The sequence below is a fragment of the Ambystoma mexicanum genome, chromosome 14 (genome assembly GCF_040938575.1).
Source record: "Ambystoma mexicanum isolate Mex_15411 chromosome 14, UKY_AmexF1_1, whole genome shotgun sequence".
NCBI lineage: Eukaryota > Metazoa > Chordata > Amphibia > Caudata > Ambystomatidae > Ambystoma > Ambystoma mexicanum.
The window spans coordinates 73,848,362-73,870,855 of record NC_090940.1 but is presented as its reverse complement, the minus strand read 5'-3'; the positions used below and the strand labels follow the sequence as shown (position 1 = coordinate 73,870,855).

Sequence of the window (22,494 nt, the reverse complement as noted above, 5' to 3'; positions counted from 1 at the left end):
TATCTAGATCTGGCAGTTCAAGAGGAGGAGAAAGACGATGAATATCGAGAGGCTGACCAGGAGAGACATGACCTTGCCCTTTCCGACGCAGACCCGCGAAACCTCCACAGAGGGAATCGTAAGACCGAGGACAAAAGCCCAAGTGTGCTGCAACAGATGTCAACGGTACACAGTGTGTCGGCGCTGATAAGCGGGAGCAAGGGAAACTCCTGCTACCATGGTACATGCCTTGACTCCAGTTACGAAGAAAGCCAAGTGGTTCGTCACAGCTGGTGAGTCGAGGGGAGAGCCGATAAGAGCCGGGCTGTAGTGGATGAAAGACGCAAAGTGGCAAAATTAACTAAGTTCAAAAGAACTGTAAAAGTGTTGGGAGGAGACCAGCTGCAGAGGGAACCGGCACCACGTGGATGCTACCTCAAGAGACTCTGGTCGATCCTTGTGTGAATGAAACTACAGAAACCAGAAGGCCTTACGAGAGTCGCCAAATTAGGTCAAAGTGGTCAAGCAAAATCCCTGTACAGTCGAAAGCCTTTACCTACTTACTGGGAGAAAACAAGGGAAGTGAATCGCGCAAACCATTATGAATGGGAAGTTGGCAAGAGTGAACACGACCGAGGGATGCTGACGACAAGGGGGCAAGTCTAAAGTGCCAGGAAACAGTGTGTTGACAAAAGTGAACCCGGCCGAGGGTTGTCCACTGGAACTGTTTAAAAATACATTAAGATTTGTGAGCGAAGGTCAAGCTGTAGTGAACCCAGTGAAGGGAGGTTGAAAGTAAGAAAGTAATAATTCTACCAGAGTTTTCTCCGAGGGTCTTCGTAAGGGGCCTGTGTTCACCGGAGTACGCTCCGAGGCCCCTCCTATGGGGGCTGTTTGTAGACCCAGTTCTACTGAGTCGTGGGGTACCGGAGCTTGCTCTGAGGCCGCTCTTTCGGCTTCCCTCAAAAACAAAACCGGGGCGCGCCCCGAGGTCTTAGCTGGGCTTGAGGTTACCGAACGGATGTTCGACGCCCGTGCCGATAAGGCTTCTACCGGGCCTAGGTCCGAGGTCCCTCGTAGAGAGGCTAAGGCTAACAACAGTTCTGAGAGGCGAAACCTCTCTCAGAGAGGCTGTCGGTGAAAGCGGTTGCTCACCGTTCCCGCTCTTGTGGTGACACCAGATCTGTTGAGGGGTCAAAGAAGAAAGTTTCTTCTTTAACCGGCAGTGCCGAGGCCCTTCATTCGAAGGCTCAGTTGGCAGTTGGTATGCCGCAGAAACATTCCAGGCCTCATAGTACCGGCTCTGCCGAGGTTCCTTACGTTAAGGCTAAAATTAAGACCCCTGACCCATCGACGGGGACCCCTGCCTCACTTCCTCACGTGCCGCATTTCCCCTCAGATGAGGACAAAATGGCGGCCGTTCCCGCCACGACCACGGTGGCCATTTTAGGTACTACCCCTACAACTACTCCATCGGCCCCTGGTGTAGGGTTCGGTCCTTTGGGTGAACCTAAGGTCCCTTGTGCGCATCCTTACCGGCCGGTTTATGATTGGAACGCCCGGATGCCTCTTCCGCACAATGTTTCGTTGCCCGCGGAGGCGGCTCCCTTGATTTATGTGGATACGTCGGCAGAGGGGCCGGTGTGGCGCCCTTCCCCGTTACGTCCCTGGATTTGTCCACCTCATGAGAGGCCTCCTCAGGTTCCGAAACAATCTCCTGAGGACGCCTTTTTTGGTAAATTTCAAACGCTTATGCGCACCAACCCTATGAGGGAATATTTCAAAGGGCTTTTCAAGGAGATATGTCCACCTGCGCCTCCGGCCCCACCCGTTCCGCCGGTGGTCCCGCCGGCGCCTCCCTTGCCCGTGGTGCCTCCCCCTGGGCTTCCGCCTTTGCCACCATTGTCCCCAATGGAGAAGGCAGTGCCTGACACGGCTCAGCAGGATCCTGACCTGTCAGATGACCCTCAAGGCGATCAGGACAACAAGGACCTTCCCCGCTCTATCAGAGCTTTCCATGACTGGGTGCTGGACATGATGAGTTTCATAGATGTTCTGGTGCCCGAGGCACCCGCTCCGCAGGAGGGTGTGCTTTCTGGGGCGTTCACCTTGTCTCCTTTGGAGCGTACCGGCCTGTTCTTGCAGAATGACGTTCTGACCGAGGTCTGAAGAGTTTGGGAAAAGCCACACTCGGGACTTTTTGTTAATAAAAAGATTGACGCGAGGTACAGGCTGCCTTCTTCGGAAGAAGTGGCCTTGTCGTCTTGTCCGCCTCCCTCCTCCACAGTGGTGGCTGCAGCTATGTTGCAATCCAGGCCTGCAGCATCCTCCAAAGGCGACGGCTACTCAGGTCTTGGGAAAGGAGGACAAGCTCCTGGACTCCCTAGGGAGGAAAATCTTTGCAAATTCGGCCTTACAGCTCAGGCAGGCCAATGCAGAATTGATTTTGGCGGGAGCTAACATGCGGATGTGGAGAGGTCTGTCGGAGTTTGAGGAGCACATTCCGGTCGAGAAGTTGGAAGATTTCAGAGGGGGCCTTTCCGATGCCAGGGTCTTGGCCCAGGACCTCCTGGAGGCTGCGGTCATCACGTAGACACCTCGGCTCGGGGCCTGATGCTTGGGGTTGATACCTCGCGGCAAGCGTGGCTGCATGCCACAAAGTTTTCGAAGGAAGTGCAAGACAAGGTTCTGGACCTTCCATTCGATGGTAAGGAGCTTTTTCACTCTTCTACTGATGTAGAGCTCACCAAAACCAAAGATAGCACTCAGACGGCTAAATCATTGTCTCTTCTGGTTAAAGCTCCTTTCAAATCCCAAAGACCGTTGTCGCAAAGTCGACCTTCCTCTGGTTTTAGGGGCTTCCTCGACCGCAAATCTCGCAGAGTGGATACTCCTGCGGGGAATAACTGCCGTAGACAACAGCGTACGCGTTTTTTCTCCCGCTCCTCAGCCTCCTCATCAGGTTCAGGTGGCACTGCCACCGATAAGCCTGAGGGTTTTCCACGCTCGCACGAGACCCCGATGGGAGGACGCATTGCATCTCATTGGGAGGCGTGGCAGACCATCACAGAAGACAGATGGGTCTTGTCAGTCGCTCGAGCGGGATTCTGCTTACCTTTACCCCCTACCCCACCCCTCAACCCTCCTTTTCAGCTGTCGGCTCACCCTCCCTCAAGGCCGAAGTTCAGAAACTTCTGCACCTCAGAGCTGTGGAACCCGTTCCCCTTGGGGAGCGAGGGGAGGGTTTTTACTCCCGGCTCTTTACGGTGCCCAAACCCATCCAGGCTGGCCTGCGCACCATCCTAGACTTTTCCCAGTTCATTCTTTTCCTACCCCAAGAGAAATTCAAGATGATCACGCCTGTCCAGATTCGCTCCTCTTTGCAGATGGGTGATTGGCTCAGCGTGGTGGATCTTCAGGTTGCGTACATGCATATCCTGATTTGGAATCCACACAGGAGATACCTCCGCTTCTCTTTGGGAGAGGAGCACTTCCAGTTTCGGGTGCTTCCTTTTGGCCTCAGCTTGGCACCGCGTGTCTTCACGAAGATGATGTTGGTTGATTGCGGCCTATCTTCGTCTCCAGGGTATCCATGTGTATCCCTATTTGGATGACTGGCTCCTTCGCAGCCCTTGTCCATTGGCAGCAGCGGGCAACCTCCAGTCTCTCCTTCAGCTCCTGTTCCATATTGGGCTGTCGGTGAACTGGCGGAAATCCTCCATGACGGTCTCACAGGACCTGACTTTCCTGGGTTTTCGTTGGAACACGATCGACTGCCGAGCGTATCTGACCGGGGACAGAATGGCAGAGAGCATGTCGACCTGGTGGTTCCAGAGGCTTCTAGGCCTCATGGCTTCGTGCGTACTGGCTCTTCCTCTTGCTCGTCTCAAAATGAGACGGACCCAGATGGCTCTTCGGAGTTCCTGGCGTCAGGCTGTGGACCCGGATTCCAATCGGATAATGTTTCCGGATTCTATCAGAGTGGACCTGGACTGGTGGTCATCTCTCAGCAACCTGTCAGTGGGCGCGGGGTTTCAGGACCCAAGCCCCATGGTGACGATCACGACAGACTGCTCCCTTTTGGGGTGAGGTGCGACTTTAGATCTTCTTCAGGTCTCGGACCTCTGGTCGCCTCAGGATAAGCTCCTGCACATAAATCATTTGGAGCTTCTGGCGATCTTTCTGGCGCTCAAGGCGTTCAGACCGCTCATTGTCAACAAAGTGGTCCGCATAAGAACGGACAATGTGGTATCAATGTATTACATAAACAAGCAAGGGGGAACGAAGTCTCCCCCTCTCGTGGACCTGTCCATCCAGATTTGGGAGTAGGCCGTGCTTCATGGGGTCTGGCTGCTTGGAGTGCACATACCGGGCCAGCTGAATGTCACCGCGGATGCCCTCAGCCGGCGGACACTGGTCAGCTACGAGTGGGAGTTGAAGGTGGAGATCCTCCCATGGATTTTCTAGCGTTGGGGCTCACCGGAGGTGGACCTCTTCGCCACGGCGGTAAACAAGAAGCTTCTTCAGTACTCCTCCAGAGGTGGGCTGGGAGCCTCCTCTCTTGGGGACGCTTTCGAGATTCCATGGCACAACATGAGAGCTTACACCTTCCCGCCTCTCCCCCTAGTTCATCGAACAATTTGGAACTTGAAGAGCTCTGTCAACTGTTCTCTTCTACTGATAGCTCTGTGGTGGCCAGCCAGGTTTTGGTTTTCAGAACTTCAACACCTGTCGGTGTGTCCGCCGATCAGGTTACCAGTAACTCCCAATCTTCTTCACCAAGGGGAACAACAGATGTGGCACCTGTCCCCACAATCGCTCAGCTTAGCGGCATGGTGCCTGAGTTCAAGTCTCTAGAGTGTTTGGGCTTGTCTGCGGATAACATGCGCATTATCCAGGCAGCCAGGAAACCCTCGACCAGATCCCAATACAAGAGTAAATGGCTCAGGTTCTGTCATTGGTGTTTGGAGAAAGAATTGGACCCGAGGGTGGCAACGATTGACACGGTGCTGTCCTTTGTATCCTCCCTAGCAGAGTCAGGGGTTCATGTACTGTCTTGCAGGACTTATCTCTCAGCATTTTCCGCTTACCTCTCTACAGACCGGTGTTCTTATTCTCTAACTAACCAAAGATGATGAGACATTTTGCTGGCTTGACACGCATCTACCCTCCGGTTCGTAGCCCGCACCCGCCTTGGGACCTAAATGTAGTCCTGACGGCACTGTGCCATAAACCCTTTGAACCAATGGCTACGGTTGACCTCAAGTATGTGTCCTGGAAAGTGTCCTTTCTGGTCGCCGTTACGTCAGCGAGGAGAGTGAGTGAGCCCCAGGCATTGCTGGTGGAGCATCCTTTCTTGGTCTTTCACAAGGACAAGGTAGTCCTTCGGACAAACCCAGCTTTCCTACCAAAGGTAGTGACCGAATTCCATCTGAATCAGTTGATTTCCCTTCCTGTCTTTTTTCCGAACCATGCCTCGGAGGCGGAAAGGGTTCTGCACTGCCTGGATGTCCAAAGAGCTCTTAAGTTCTACCTGAACAGGACTTCTGAGCTTAGGAGTTCTTCCCAACTTTTTGTGACCTTCGGTAACCCTCAGGGCAGGCCGGCGTCTAAGGCATCTATTTCCAGATGGATTGCCGCCTGTATCACGGAGTCTTTCACCGTCCAAAAGCTGAGACCACCTAAAGGTATTCACGCACACCTGGTGCGGGCCAAGGCAGCCGCGGTTGCTTTTCAGAAGTATGTTCCCTGGGAGTACATCGCTAAAGCGGCTACTTGGGCCTCCCCATCTGCTTTCTGTAAGCATTACTGCCTCGATATGAGCTCTCGAACTGACACTCAGTTTGGCCAGGCTGTGCTGAAGAACCTGTTTCAGTAAGGGGTATTTCCATCCACCCATAGTTCCTGTAAAGAGTGCTTGGGAATCTCTCCCATAAGTATGGAGGAAAGGGGACGGGACGTAGGAGTATTACCAGGTTACTCACCGTAGTGACCGCCTTACTCCTAGTCCATAGTCCCCTTTCCTCCATACGCCCGCCCGCCGTCCCCTCTAATAAGGTTCCTCTGTTATTGCTAATGGGTCTTTGACCCTGCGATAGAAAAGGACTGATGGGAGATGCGTGGGGCGGAGCCAAGGTGGACGGGGTTACGGCCACGTGCCGGGCCCCGTGCAGGAAAGAGAGGAGGGACACATTTTTTAAAGAAATTTTAATGCTTTTTACAAAGTGCTCCGGTCCCGTCCCACAGGACGGAGAGATGTCCCATAAGTATGGAGGAAAGGGGACTATGGACTAGGAGTAAGGAGTAACCTGGTAAATCTCCCATTTAATTTTTCCTGTCCCTAGATTTCAACCACACTTCCTTTTTCCGCCTGAGTCTACCTTTTAAGATCCTGCAACCCTTGTCTATCTTGAGTCCTTCCCTATCCATCCACGCTATTGCAATTCTGCACATCGCAAACACAAACACTAGGTTGACAAATCTCAACACATGCTTCATGATTCTATTTCCTCCCCAGGGGTACAAGCCAAGCAAGCACACCTCTGGGGTACAAGGGTAGCCTGTCACATCGGCCAGCTTGTCGTATATCGCCCTCCAATATTCCTGTTTTACCGGTCACTGACATGTTGTAGCCATAGTTTATCCTTGTTACACCTATAGCAAGCCGAAGCATGTTCCAGAAATATCCTAGCCATTCGTGCCGGATTTAGGTAAAGCCTGTGTAACAAGTTGTACTGTGTCAACTTAAACCTAGCATTCCGTGTGTCCTTCTGAGAGTATATCAGTGCCCTTGTCCATGTCTGTTCCTCAAGGAAAGCACCCAAGTCCTGTTCCCATGCGGCCTTGATCCGTATTTTCCCTTTGCTACCAAAAGCTAGTAGCGTCTTATACAACTGTGAGACCATACCAGCGGCGACAGCCACCTCATACAGTTTAGCCAATAGTGCATCCACCTCTGATTCCATTGGGAGAGCTGGCCAATTCTTCCTCCCTCCATTCGTCACTGCAGCATAGGTCACATCACCCCTCTGGCATATGTGCTGTATGTCGTTCCTTATTCATTCCCTGCCCACCTTTGCAGCATTGCATCCTGCCTGTCTTTATTAAAATACGTCTCTTGGAGCATTGCTATTGAAATCCTTCCCTGTCTCAGGGAATTGTAAATTGTATTCTGTTTTATGTACCCATTTAGCCCCCTGACGTTCCATCTGTGCACCGTCGCATTTGAATCAGCAAAGATAGGGACTTAAAGGTCCAGTTCCAGTAAGAAGAGGAGCAACTTCTACACCAGGGTTCTTCAGAAGGACCTCCAGAAGTACTGGCCGGCACACCACCGCTCTGGGTTTGCCGCGGATAGTGCTAAGGTAAGCAGGACTTTTCACCCAATGTGCCGTGATTAATCAGAAATTCACTCTTAACTCAGGGAGTTCCTTTTTCCCCGAAGCAAGGTGGCATGCACCCAAAGCACTTATACAGATACAACTTTAGTGAGGCCTCCAACCCGTCTCGCACCACCCCAACAAACCCCCCCCCTGCCACCAATGAGCTAGGAACCAGGCTGGTGTACAGTAAGAATATATATATTTATTTAGGGTTTGACAAAATGAAATAGCAACCAAAACCTCAACCACCAGTATTGTTGCACTACACCATATCACAACTCCAAATTACTTTCCGTTATTAAAAAAACACAGGTAGAATTTTGACATATGCAGTCACAACTTACATCAGATTTAATTCCAAATTAACCAATACAAAACATTCACAATACAATGGAAAAATTGTTTTGGCTTTATTTTGAGAAAGGCAATGTTTGAGAAAGCAACTCAATGGGAAAATCATTTTGGCTTTATTTTTAGCAGGGCAATGTTTGAGAAAGAAACTCAATGGGAAAATCGTTTTGGGCTTTCATCTGAAAAGCAAGGTTTTCAATACACATTCAAAGGACATGCATTGCTTTGGGGATTCTGGTTTGGAATTCACAGGAATAAATGGGAAATTCTGCTTTAACTCCTCCCCATTCACTTGAAAGGTAGCTTTTTAGGATTACTTCTTTTTTGATTCAATACCCTGCCTTCTGTACAGAAGTCAGGGGTTTCAGAAGGGCAGTCACCCAAGTCTTTATTGTCTATACCGGCTCTAACACACTGGGCATGAACTTTGTTAGTTCCGAACTCTGACAACACTCATCCTGTGATTTTCTGTATGGGAATTAATTGTTTTACCTTCAATTCAATGTGCTTTGGATCTACACAGCTGCCCCCCTCCCCACAATTTAATGGAATGGATTAAGGCAGGCGGTTCCCAACACAATTCAATTTAAATGGATAGGACGGATTTTCTTTAATGGCATTAATTTGAATTGTATTTAATAAAATGTGCCAAGGGTCTTCCCAGTACCACCCCCTATCCGCTATGCGAGATGGAGATTAAGGCTGGCATTTCCTCCAGCCCCCACACTTTTGATGGCTTTGGGATATATCTACTTACATGGGAGGCCTTGATTATGTGGCATCTAGGGAAACAGCAGGGTTCCTCTAAGGACATCACATGTCTGGTCAAGGGCTTCAGTGAAGGCTTTTCCCCTGACCCAAGACTTCCTCCGGCTCCTCAGATGGGGGTCTCAGCTAGCGTCTAGATTTCCCTGTTACTGTCTCCAATGCAAGGATTGAGGCCTCTCTGCTAGTTGTTCCTCGCAAGAGTCCGGCAGTAGACTACCTCCAGGAAAAAAGTGGAAAAACCTTTTTCTGATGGAAAATTGAGCTCTTATAAGGCTGATGACACTCCTACATTATCATAATTCCCACGTTAAGGATTGGCTAGCACTCTCCCTTCATCTCCCACCAAGACGCCCACTGTCTGCTGATAGGACCAGAAGTTGGGAGGTCTGGGTTATGGAAGCTGAGGGATTAGAAAGATTTGTCATCCCAAAATGACAAGTGGGTTTTTACCTTTTTGGGTTGTGGAAATCTAACAACATGGCAGCTATGCAAATTTTTCAAATAACTTCATGAATCTATATATTTTTGGATTCTGGATTTTATGGCGCGTCAGGCAATACTAATTTTATGTTGGCAGCACTCTTCCTCGGTGGAGCTATAGTTTTACGCACTTTGTGGGTGCGCCATAATATTTACAACTCTGACACTACAAACTTCCAATATTAATTTCACCGTTTATCACTCTATCAATTTTTCCAGATGTATGAAAATGGCAGAATCATAATTTGTATCATAACTTAAATTACATCCATCACACAAATTACATATTTATTTATATGGTCCCTACGGGCTCTTTATACCCTTTAATATGAATCCGGGCTGGGCTCACTGGGACGCACAATTTTCTTTTATTAGGGAAAAAGGAGTCAAATGTTAATCAATGGCACTGTATAATAGGTGCTCCTAGTTTCACTTCAGATCAAAACCAAGCAATATCATTTTCTCCAAACCACATGACTGGGACATCTGGCTTTTCAGTGCATGTGATTCTGCCCTCCCCTCCTGAGCTTCAAAGGTCTTTGCTCTGAGCTAATACACAATTTATGGGGAGGTTTGACCATAAGGGTAATTTCTGTTGGTCATGTTATCTGTAAACTCCTGAAGTCCCGATCTCTCTTGCAACATTTCTTATATTTTTAACTGAAGCTCCAAGCCTGTTTACTTGATAAGCCCAGCCCAAAGGTCTGGGTGGGGGGGGGGGGTCACAGTTTCAGATACAACCAGTTCAGCTACATGGAGAAAAACAGCAGCAGCCAGTTACACGCATACTTTTACAAGAATAACCTTTTACATTGCACAATATGCTTACCATATTGGATTTTGGATTACACTTAGGCCTGTTGTTCATAAAGACCATCTTTCTTTTCTACTATATTAGAACAGAAGTATATTCCTTCTTGATTCCTTGCACACAGATAGACCACAGTTAACATAGAAAACCACTGTTCATTTATGCAAACGTGAAATAGGCCTTTCCCTTTACATGCTGCCATTTTATATTATGAAATTATGTCTCTTTATTCCTGAAAACGCAGACTGTCATTTGACTTTATTTCTAAAATGTAAGGCATCATTCCTTCTTTTTAGCTTCCAAATACCCAGTGTTTACAATGTATCTTTTCTTTCCATGTGCACTCTTGCAGTTTTGAATCTGTCAAAGTGGGCATGTTCGCTTTTTACACAAAGTCAGTATCTGCAATGACACATGTCTTTTTCTTTTGGTGTCCATTGGACAATGCTAGTAATATTACAGTTCTGAGTCACACTCTTCTTTAGCTGAGTGCCTGTACATTCTAACAAAATGGAGGGAGGCCCATTATCGCTCATTCACTAGGCCTCATGTTGGAAAAGTAGTGCATTGGACTGGCCTGCATATTTCAATGGGTGTTGCACAAGCCAGCTTTGCTCTCCTCGTATGGCCTGGCATGGCCTCTCTATCTTGGACATTCTGGGGCTGTCTTTTTAATCCACAAGCCCCCTCCCCCTGGGCCTTTGACTTGGTTGACCCGTAGAAATCAGCAAGAGAGAGTGGGATTTTTGTTTTATCTTTTTGCTTTGGCTCATTCCATGAACATCCTCATTGGAGCACTTCCGTTCTTTCTCCTGTCCCGATGGAGTGGTGCTCTGGTCTGCACTCCACTCTTTCCGGATTCTGGGGTGTGGTCCTGGATCCCCTTGCTTTTTGAAAACTCCTACCGCCAAGCGGTGAAGGTAAGGAGTTATTGAATCTGCCGAGAGTGATAGAGAGGTTAAGTATTTTATACAGTACTTCTTTCCCTGGTATTATCGACATACACATTGGCAACAAACAACAGTTTATAAATTGCAACCAAATGTTAACATTCATTTCACTTGATACGCACCATTCAACAACATTATCTTTCTCTAATTTTGGTAAATTCCTTATAAGTATGAATTGTTTTACTGCCTGTACATGTGTGATATTCTCCATCCGGGTCTCCCTTCTTTCCTTTCATTCTTCAGATGGTTCCTGGGCTCTACGCTCACTTTGCTCTTCAATCAGTCGTAGTGCTTGTCTGGGGTGACAGCTCTTCAACTGATTGATATGGACCCATTTCTCTACTGTATGTTCTCCTTTAGGGATGCAGATCTTAAATGCGACAGGTGAGATTTTATCGACAATTTCATGTGCACCGCGTCAAGAGGGGAGGAACTTCGGCTCCCTGGTCTGGTTACGTTTGAAATTGTACAGGTAGAACCTGGCTCCTATTTCTTACTCCTTCTTGGTAGTTTTTAAGTCATAGTAGACTTGAATTCCTTCTGCCAACTTTTCTAAATTGCGCTGAGCGTACACAAAAGTGTGCTGAAGGTGTTTCCATAATTCTCAATGTACTCATGGCTAGTGAACACTTTCATCAGGGTCTGCTCTTGACTTCTGTAGTGCAGATGCTGATGTAGCACCATTTTTGTGCAGTCATGAGTTCAAATGGAGACTTTTTGGTTGCAGAAGACGGCGTGGAAATAATGGCCATTAGGACAAGCGGTAATCAGGTGTCCCAAAGTGTTACACCACAAACTTCTTCAAGATGCCCACAATCGTTTTATTGTACCTCTCAACTCGGCCGCTCGAGGCTAGGTGGTAGGCAATGTGGAGTTTTCTCTTTACCCCTTAAATCTCCCACTTCTTGGTCATCACCTTGCTGGAAGAAAATTGTTTTGGTCTGACTCAATCCTTTGGGGAAGGCCGAAACGAGAAGATATGATTGACCATTAGTGCGGTAGCTGTCTCTGCCTTACAATTCGGGGCCGGAAGACATTCTACCCACTTTGTAAACAAGCATGTTACGGTCAACATGTACTTGTTTCCTCAAGAGGAGAAAATCACTGGCCTGATGAAATCGACTTGCAAATCTGACCAAGGCATCATCATTCCCCTTTTCTGTAGGGGAGCTGTGTGTGTGAGAGAACTCGGCTGAAACTGAGCACACACCAGACGCCCCTTTTAGTAGATGTAAAGGTTCTGGCCCCTGTTTGGCCAATATGCGACCTTGCTCAAGATTTCTAATGTTGTATGAAACCCCCTATGACGGGCTGTGGCCGCGTCATGCCTGTGACTTAACATCAGGCTTCGGAATGAGGTAGGTACCACCCACTGGTCACATTCAGATATGGATCTCCGTACCAACAAACAGTCTTGGATTCGCAACATTTTGGAAAACTTCATCAACACCCAGAGATCCTCCTTCCCGATATAATCGGATTCTGTCAAAGGAATATTCACGGGGTCTTCAATATGTTGATAAAATGTCCCAATAATTGGGTCCTCTTTTTGTGAAGTAGTCAAATCTGCATCTGAGGTTTCTATACTACACTGGGCAGTTGAGAGTTCATTATTGGCATGGGTTTGGGACCTGGTGACAGCAGTGACCTGGATTTCCCCCAACTGGGATTCGGTTTCTATGCAATCCCTGTGAATGCCTCCGGTTTTGGCCTACTGGTCAGCCAAATAATTTCCAGTTTTGTCTGGTCCCTCTATTTTGGAGTGACCTCTGATCTTTTTCCAATAGATGGTCATCTTATTAGAGGTAACCAGATCTTCAATTGATTGGATTAATTTCCTGTGCTTGAGCTGTTTTTTATTCACACACAGTATGCCTCGATTTTTCCAGTTAATCAGGTGTTCCACAAACCCATTCCTGACATTATCTGAGTCTGTCATTATGACCAATTATTTTAAGTTGGTGTTGCATGGCAGTGAGGATGGCTTGATGTACCGCCATCAACTCTGCCAAGTGACTACTTTGTGGACCTATTTTGTACCCAGCAGAGGGTTTTGGGGCATCATTCTCTCAAGCATTCCCAATGCCAGCCACTAATTCTTTTTACCTGTGATTGTCAACATGGTAGGAGCACCCATCCACATAAACTGTGTGTATCCCCTGACACCTCTCTTCCTCATAGACTTTGTGCAGGGAAGTAAGGTACGCTTCCATATTGTCATTTGCCCTTAGACTTTCTTCCTCAAGACAGTTTTCTTGAGCACAGTCATGTAAGTCAGCCAATCCTTGCGCTAGAGGACTCTTCTTGTTTTGGCCATATATGACATCCACAGGAAAGCCTTGTATGGACAGAATCCAGGAAGTAATTCTGGAATTACCTACGTTCCCCGTTCAGATTCGGTCACTTTGTAAATAACGCAAGGGTTGGTAAGGAGTCTCCACTATGATGTGCTCCCCTGGATGAATGGGTGGTCATTCTTCAACGCCCACAACGTTGCCAGGAGTGCCTTTTCGCAGTCGTTGAATTTTTACTCCAAAGAGGACAAAGTCTTGCTCGCGTACAAGATTACTTTGTTGACCTTGTCCTGCTTTTTGTATATTATCGCTGTTAAGCAAGTATCTTAGAAACCCATCTCCAAAAAGAACTCCTTGTTCTTTATGGGGTAAGCCAAACAAAGGGCTTGGGAAAGTCTTCTTTTTAGTTTTTTTACTGCCTGTGATTGTTCCGGACCCCACTCCCACTTTCCGACGTCCTTTGATAAATTGACTAAGGGTTGAGTGACCTCTGCGTAGTATTCAATGAACTTTCTACTATAAATAGTGAGTCCAAAAAGACTTCTTAGTTCTCGCAGATTAGTAATGTCTTTCAATTTCTATAATGCTTCCACCTTTTTTGCCTCGGAACTGAGACCCTCAGGGGTGATTTTGTTCCCTAAGAAGTTCACGCGAGTCTTATACCACTGTGCCTTCTGAAAGGACAGTTTTGCTCTGGCTTTCTGCAACTGGGTCAGAACATAGCGTATTTGCACCATATGTCCCTCCACAGTTGAGCTCTTGATTAAGGCACTCAACATATACCAGTTTTCCCCTTTCGCCCAAATTGAGCATGGCCTTATCTAGGAAGATGTTAAATTTGTTGCCAGAGTTTATGTATCCAAAGGGTTTCAGGTCCACCTGTATTGCTGCCCCCCGAAGGTAAAGGCAAGCTTGTACTGGTCTTCCCTACTCACAGGTATTGCCCAGTAAACGTTGGTCAGGTCAATGGCGGTATGATATGATATGATATGATATGATACGATATGATATGGCATTTATAACGTACCTATACACAAGTGTTTCAAGGCACAACGAGGCAAGGGAGGGGGAACATAGGGAAGACAGATGTAACGCTCACCTGATTCTCGCAGAGGCGCCGGTCTTGACTGGGCGACTACCGTATCTTCAAAGGTGATGTGCAGCACCCGATTGGCTCTTTGGGCTGGACCTCTGTGCCCTGTATGCCTGACGTGCAGAGTAAGATGTCTGCAGATTGAAAATACGGGGTTAATGAACTGGGGTTATTGGGGTGTCCCTATCGCTTTCCTCTTCTCCTCTCCTGTAGACCCCACAGGTTAACGCTCTCACCTTAGGTAAGTGAATGCCGAGCTCTCCATCTGCCTCGGGGCAGGGTGCTGTAGCCAGTTTCTTCACTGGATAGGTAGCGCAGGCCTCTTGACTTCAGAGGACTGCTGTCCGTCGTTTATTGCACGAACGGTAAGTTTCGAGTAACTCAAATGTCTTTAAAGTATTTAATAATGATGTCTCTTGTTTTGCAGGGTTCCGGCGATGGCGGATGACGGGCTGAAGTGAGTTGAAGATGGAGCCCGTGTGATGAATAGAAGCGCCTGGAAGCACGTAAGTAAGCGCTTGTTACCAGCTTCACAAAGCGCTCTAACTGTCTTTTTATTTTGCAGGTACAAGTTCGGAGCGGCTGCAGGGTGCCGGGATACCCACTGGGTTAGATGTGGAAAGGAGTAATGGCACGTGAGTATTAAAGTTCCCCAATGTCTTTAAACGCACCTTGTTTTGTCTTTCAGATGCGAGATGCAGCGCCGACGGCCTCCGGAGCGTGCGAAGAGTTGGTAAGCTTTTGTCTTTCAGATGCCGGAATGCAGTGTGAAGACCTCCGGAGCGCACGAAGAGTAGGTAAGCCTTTGCCTTTCAGATGCCAGAATGCTAACCTGTTCTTTCTTGTCTTTATAGGTGTTGCTGAAGACTGGATTCAGGATGGTAAGCCTTTTTCCTTAGGCCCAGGACCGGATGCAGAAGACACGATGAGCGTTCTGCTGCAGAGGGTGCAGAATAACGCAAAGCAAGATTCATCCACCGGGTGTGGTTTAAATAGCCTCCTGTAGTGCTTAGGTGTCTCCTTCCACAGCCACGCCTAAGTAAGAAAAGAGTTCCTGGTAAAAAAAGAGTTCCTGCCTTCCAGAAGAGTTCCAGTGTTCTGAATCTAGGGAGTGGCTCCAGCCCCACCCAACAGGAAAAGTAGTTCCAAACAGAAGAGGATCAGAGGCTCAACTGGCAGGCAAGTAAGCAGCATGGTCTGCTGCAGGTAAGTCCACCCAAGCATTATGAGCCCGGCGCTTCCAGCGCTGGGACTGGGCATATTTATGAGCCTGGTGCCACTGGCGCCAGGACTGGGTCCAAAAGGTCCCAATTGGGACTGGTTGGCACTCGGAACCTGGGTTATGGATCTGCTTCCAAGGGAGTTGGGAAAACCCTGACCTTTTGGAAGCAGAGATCATGACAGTACCCCCCTCAAGGCCCCTCCCAAACCGGGCTTCTCCGGGGGTTTTGGCTTGTCAGGAAATGTTTGGTGAAATCTTTTGATTAGGCGAGGAGCGTGGACATATTCAGCAGGTTCCCAGGATCTCTCTTGGGGGCCGTAGCCTTTCCAGTCAATTAGGTAGAATAGTTTAGATTTGGAGATCTTGGAGTCCAGAATGCTTTTGACTTCAAACTCGAGTTCTCCATCAACTAGGATAGGTTTTGGAGATTTGGTTAGTCGGGTTTGAGGTTGCACGGGTTTTAATAGAGAGACGTGGAAGACCGGATTTATCTTCATGTGCGGGGGCAAGTCCAACTTGACCGCTACTGGGTTTACTATGGTAGTGATGGAATAGGGACCAAGGTATCTTGGGTTGAATGTGCGTGGCCCTTTTAGAGATAGATATCTGGTGGATAACCAGACTTGATCCCCTACTTGATAGTGAGGGGCTTCCTTCCGATGTTGATCTGCTCCTTTCTTGTATTGTTCTTTAGCCCTTTGAAGGTGAGAAACAGCTTCCTTAAAGGCTTGGGTGATTGTAGAATGCAGGTAGTCTACTGCTGGTGTTTCAAGATCTTGGAGGGGATCCAACTCCGAGGTTCGAGGGTGACTGCCGTACAAAAGAAAAAACGGGGTTTTCCCAGTTCCCGAATGGACAGAGTTATTGTAGGCATACTCGGCTATCCAAAGGATATCTTTCCAAGTTTTTTCAGTTTGTTGCAGCATGCAGCGTAAATACTGTTCCAGAGTTTGATTGGTCCTCTCGGTTTGTCCGTCGGTCTGAGGGTGGTGACTGGTCGATAGTCTCACATCAATTTGAGCCGACCGACAGCAACTTCGCCAAAAATGAGAAATAAATTGACTACCTCGATCCGAAATTAGAACCGAAGGAAAACCGTGCAGTCGGACGATGTTTTCGAGAAATTCTCGGGCCAGAGTTGCTGCTGTTGGCAAGCCTTTGAGCGGAATGAAATGCGCCATCTTGGAGAATAAGTCCACGATTACTAGAATCGTATTGTATCCGGAGCATGGAGGTAGATCGGTGATGAAGTCCATAGAAAGCGTATGCCAAGGGCGAGGTGGGATGTCAATAGGGCGTAAGAGGCCTGCTGGTCTTTCCTTTTGACTCTTGTTTTGGGCGCATACTCCACAGGACATTATAAAGTCTCTGATATCTTTTTTCCAAGACGGCCACCAGAAGTAGCGCTTGATCTTTTCTGAGGTCTTGGCTATACCGGGATGACCTTCCATTAAAGAGTCGTGATAACAAGAGATTACTTTTTTCTGTAAATCTGTGCTGGGTATGTATAATCGTTCTTGGAAATACAATAAGTTGTCCTTTACTGCAAAGTCCTTTCCCTGCAGATGCCAATTCTGTATGTCTGCTGGAGTTACAAGTTGCCTGGCTTTATCCTTAACTTCCTCTATGGATTCTGTGGTGATTACACCCAGAATTCTTTGTTCGGGAATGATTGGTACAGGTTTAGGGTTGATCAAGTGTTCTTCCACTCCCATCCGAGAAAGGGCATCGGCTTTACCGTTCTTGGTACCAGGTCGATAGGTAATTATAAAGTCAAACTCGGCAAAGAATAATGCCCAACGGAGTTGTCTAGAGGATTGGGCTTTTGCGGTTTTCAAATATTGCAGGTTTCGGTGATCCGTAATCACAGTAACGGTGTGTCGGGCCCCCAGCAGATAATGCCGCCAAGCCTTAAAGGCAGACTTGATAGCCAGAAGTTCCTTGTCAGTAATCGTGTAATTGACTTCAGGAGGCGAGAATTTGCGGGACCAAAATGCCACGGGATGCAACTGATTGGTTACCGGGTCCTTTTGTGATAGAACTGCCCCCATGGCAAGGCTTGAAGCATCAGTTTCCACGATATAGGGGAGTTCGGGGCGAGGGTGTTTTAAGATTGGTGCAGAGATAAATTTAGTCTTCAAATCCTGGAAAGCTTGTTCCGCCTCTGTAGACCATTCAAAACGTTTGTTTTTCTTTAACAAGGCAGTGATGGGCTGGACTATTCGAGAGAACTCGGGGATAAACCTGCGGTAAAAGTTAGCGAAGCCTAACATGCTTTGCACACCTTTTACGGAGGATGGTGATGGCCATTTGAGAACTGCATCGACCTTCTTTGAATCCATACGCACTCCGCCAGGTGATAATATGAATCCCAAGAATTCAACTTCAGTCACGTTGAAAACACATTTTTCCAACTTAGCGAAAAGTTTGTGTTGACGCAATCTTTCGAGGACCATTTTCACGTGTTTCCGATGTTCAGATTCCGATGAAGAATAAACGAGAATGTCGTCGATGTAAACAACAACACACACATCTATGAGCTCTCTGAGGACATTGTTCATAAAATATTGAAAGGCGGCCGGGGCATTGCAAAGTCCGAAGGGCATGACCTGATATTCAAATAGCCCATACTTGGTGCGGAAGGCCGTCTTCCATTCATCGCCCTCTTTTACTCGTACCAAGTGGTAAGCTCCTCTAAGATCCAGCTTTGTATATATGCATGCTTTTCTGACTTGGTCCAGGAGTTCAGGGATCAAAGGTAACGGATATCTATTCTTAACGGTGATCTGGTTCAGGGAGCGATAATCGATACAAGTTCTAAGGTCTCCTTCCTTTTTTGGAACGAAGAACAAAGCTGAAGAGGCAGGGGACTTGGAGGGACGAATAAACCCATTTGCCAGGTATTGATCCAGGTATTGTCGAAGGTGAAGGTTCTCAGGCTCGGTGAGGGCATAAATTCTACTACAAGGAGGAGTAGATCCAGGTATCAGGTCTATCTGGCAGTCATAAGACCTATGAGGAGGTAGAGAGTTAGCCTGCTCCTTCCGGAAAACATCTTGGTATTCTAGGTATTCGGGAGGTAACTGGGGAGTCTCTGAAGAAATTGCTGCCAGTGCAACACCAGGCGGAGGGTGACACGTAGAGACACATTCCGGAAACTGGACCGTTCTTGCTCGCCAATCGATCAGAGGATTGTGTTTCTCTAACCAAGGTATTCCTAGAATAATCTGGAACTGAGGGGCCTTGATCACATCGAACACGATCTTCTCATGGTGTCCATCTTGACTTACTAGCGTCACCTCTTGAGTGGTGTGCGTTACTGGCCCGGAGGCTATCTCCGTACCATCCACCGTAGTAATGACGTCCTTTACAGCCTTGGGACAAAGAGTTAGATTCATCCTCAAAACCATTTCATGATCCACATAATTGCCGATGGCACCGCTGTCGACGTAAGCTTCAATTGCATGTAATCGACCCGGATTATCAGGGCTAATGAGGACCATAGGTATCACGAAATGCGAGGTCACGGAACTGGTTTTCACGCTCGGCAAGAGGACCTCTATTCTTGTCGGGCGAGATCGTTTCCCTGCTCAGAGTTTGTAACTGTGGTAACTGCAGCTCCTACTGCCTTCTTGGCAGGTTTCACCGGACAGTCTCGAAGAAAGTGCCCTGAGTTTCCGCAATATAGGCATAATTGCAACTGTTTTCTCCTTTCCCGCTCCCTTTGTGTTAGAGGACCTTTCAGACCCCCTATTTGCATGGGTTTCCCGGAGTCTACTCCTTTGGAAGGAGTTGGCGGTTTGGAAAATACTCGAGCATCAAACTTGGAACGATCGGCCTTCCTGTTCTGCAGTCTGTGATCTATTTGAACGACCAAGTCTATATAATCCGAACAGTCTTGTGGGGGATTCACTACTTGGGCTAAAACGTCTTTGAGCTCTCCACGTAGACCTCTATAAAACAGCGTAATCCTTTTGTCCTCAGGCCATTGAGTTTGCACTATTAGTCTATTGAAAGATGCAATATAAGCCAAAAGGTCTTGATTACCCTGTCGCAACGAAAGAAGCTCATTGTCCAAGGCCTGCCCCTGTGCATGTCTTGCGAACAGTTTTTCCATACTAAGCCGAAAGGCTTGAAAATCATGGAGAACCGGATCATCTTGATTAACTAGAGGGATCGACCAGTCTGCCGCATTGCCACTAAGGTACGAAAGTACAAAAGCTACTTTAGCTTGATCAGTTGGAAAGGCTGCTGGCCGGCATAAGAAGTGCAACCGGCACTGATTGATAAATACCGCAAACCTCTTTGGGTCACCAGAAAATCGTTCGGGCGGAGCCAGAGGTACATTCCCAGGTAGGTTGATCTGCACTGGATTCATAGAGGATGTTGAAGGAAGATTTGCCCCTGATGCGGGTAGCGGGGTCTGTCCGGCTTGTGACTGTAGCAATTGTCTAGCAAGATCATCTGTTCTCTCCTTGGAAATAATTAGTTCCCTTCTTAGAGCGTTCGTTTCCTGACGAGCTGCATGCACTTCTGCCCTTAGTTCCCCAAATAACCGGGCTAGGTGGTCAGTATCCGAGGTTTCCATAGCGCCTGGGCGAGAGTTTTGCGGTAGGCTTTGCGTTCTGTAACGCTCACCTGATTCTCGCAGAGGCGCCGGTCTTGACTGGGCGACTACCGTATCTTCAAAGGTGATGTGCAGCACCCGATTGGCTCTTTGGGCTGGACCTCTGTGCCCTGTATGCCTGACGTGCAGAGTAAGATGTCTGCAGATAGAAAATACGGGGTTAATGAACTGGGGTTATTGGGGTGTCCCTATCTCTTTCCTCTTCTCCTCTCCTGTAGACCCCCACAGGTTAACGCTCTCACCTTAGGTAAGTGAATGCCGAGCTCTCCATCTGCCTCGGGGCAGGGTGCTGTAGCCAGTTTCTTCACTGGATAGGTAGCGCAGGCCTCTTGACTTCAGAGGACTGCTGTCCGTCGTTTATTGCACGAACGGTAAGTTTCGAGTAACTCAAATGTCTTTAAAGTCTTTAATAATGATGTCTCTTGTTTTGCAGGGTTCCGGCGATGGCGGATGACGGGCTGAAGTGAGTTGAAGATGGAGCCCGTGTGATGAATAGAAGCGCCTGGAAGCACGTAAGTAAGCGCTTGTTACCAGCTTCACAAAGCGCTCTAACTGTCTTTTTATTTTGCAGGTACAAGTTCGGAGCGGCTGCAAGGTGCCGGGATACCCACTGGGTTAGATGTGGAAAGGAGTAATGGCACGTGAGTATTAAAGTTCCCCAATGTCTTTAAACGCACCTTGTTTTGTCTTTCAGATGCGAGATGCAGCGCCGACGGCCTCCGGAGCGTGCGAAGAGTTGGTAAGCTTTTGTCTTTCAGATGCCGGAATGCAGTGTGAAGACCTCCGGAGCGCACGAAGAGTAGGTAAGCCTTTGCCTTTCAGATGCCAGAATGCTAACCTGTTCTTTCTTGTCTTTATAGGTGTTGCTGAAGACTGGATTCAGGATGGTAAGCCTTTTTCCTTAGGCCCAGGACCGGATGCAGAAGACACGATGAGCGTTCTGCTGCAGAGGGTGCAGAATAACGCAAAGCAAGATTCATCCACCGGGTGTGGTTTAAATAGCCTCCTGTAGTGCTTAGGTGTCTCCTTCCACAGCCACGCCTAAGTAAGAAAAGAGTTCCTGGTAAAAAAAGAGTTCCTGCCTTCCAGAAGAGTTCCAGTGTTCTGAATCTAGGGAGTGGCTCCAGCCCCACCCAACAGGAAAAGTAGTTCCAAACAGAAGAGGATCAGAGGCTCAACTGGCAGGCAAGTAAGCAGCATGGTCTGCTGCAGGTAAGTCCACCCAAGCATTATGAGCCCGGCGCTTCCAGCGCTGGGACTGGGCATATTTATGAGCCTGGTGCCACTGGCGCCAGGACTGGGTCCAAAAGGTCCCAATTGGGACTGGTTGGCACTCGGAACCTGGGTTATGGATCTGCTTCCAAGGGAGTTGGGAAAACCCTGACCTTTTGGAAGCAGAGATCATGACAACAGACAACGATCGTACTAGGCCAAGTGTCATTCAGATCGCTCAAGAGCATAGGAACGGGGAAGGAGTAGGGGATATTTCAGTACATGGGATAATAGAATAAATAACAAAGTAAAAGTACGGGCAGCTGGTGGCAAGTGCAGGGGTAAGTGCAGACATCAGGTGTCAAGTGCTGGTAGTGGCACTGTGTGGATAAGAGAACAGTCCACAAGTGCGTGGGTAAGTGCAGACATCAGGTGTCAAGTGCTGGTAGTGGCACTGTGTGGATCAGAGAACAGTCCACAAGTGCGTGGGTAAGTGCAGACATCGGGTGGCAAGTGCTGGTAGTGGGACTGTGGGGATACAGAGAACTGTCCGCAAGTGCGTGGGTTGCCAGGAAGGCAGTGCAGGGGTGTGACTGGTGGGAGGGGACCTGGGTTCGAGATCAGAGGGTGACCAGGTAACCAGTGCAGTTTCAGTTTCAGACAGGAATTCAGCAGGGGAGAGGAGGAGAAAAAACAGAAGCAAAGAGAAAGGTTTTGAGGTGCTTCCGGAACCGGAGATGATTCTCCTCAAGTTTCAGGGAGGGAGGCTGTTGCAGAGGGAGGCCCCAGCCGAAGAAAGTGATCTACCACCAACTTGTTGCTTGGAGAAGCGACTGACCCTGAGGGAGTTGGAGGCAGATGAGCGAAGAGCTTGAGAAGGAAGATATTTAGGAAGAGAGAGTTGAAGGTATTGAGGCCCCCAGCCCCAGAATGCCTTGTGGACAATGCAGAGCGTTTTGAACTTAATCGTTGCAGCCACTGGGAGCCAGTGCAGAGATTTCAGTCCTGGAGAGATACGATCCATGGGCTTGAGGCCAAGGACAAGTCTCGCAGTCCTGTTATGGATGAGTTGCAGAGAGTAGAGGCAGACAGATTTAGAAAGAGACTGTTGCAATCGTCCAGCCTATAGAGAACCAGAGCTCTGGAGACAGTGAGCTTCTGGGGGAAGGAGAGGAAAGGAAGTATAACTCTGAGGAGGTGCAGCTGGTAGTGTGGCTTCCTAGAGACGTCAGAGATGTGAGGAGAGAAAGGAAGTGTGGAATCGAAGATGACACCAAGGTTTTTAGCCTCACAGATAGGAGCAGGAAGAGGGCCAAGAGAGGCCG

General features: G+C 48.2%; 1 long non-coding RNA gene across 1 annotated transcript in view; it reads right to left on the bottom strand.

Annotated features, from left to right (window-relative positions):
* Positions 1-7,567: 7,567 nt before the first annotated feature.
* The window catches only part of LOC138527424 (uncharacterized), a 166,625-nt gene continuing 151,698 nt past the window's right edge, over positions 7,568-22,494 (bottom strand). The window contains exon 3 of the long non-coding RNA XR_011283923.1: positions 7,568-10,708. This is a non-coding gene — a long non-coding RNA (uncharacterized lncRNA). The remainder of the gene's footprint in view (positions 10,709-22,494) is intronic.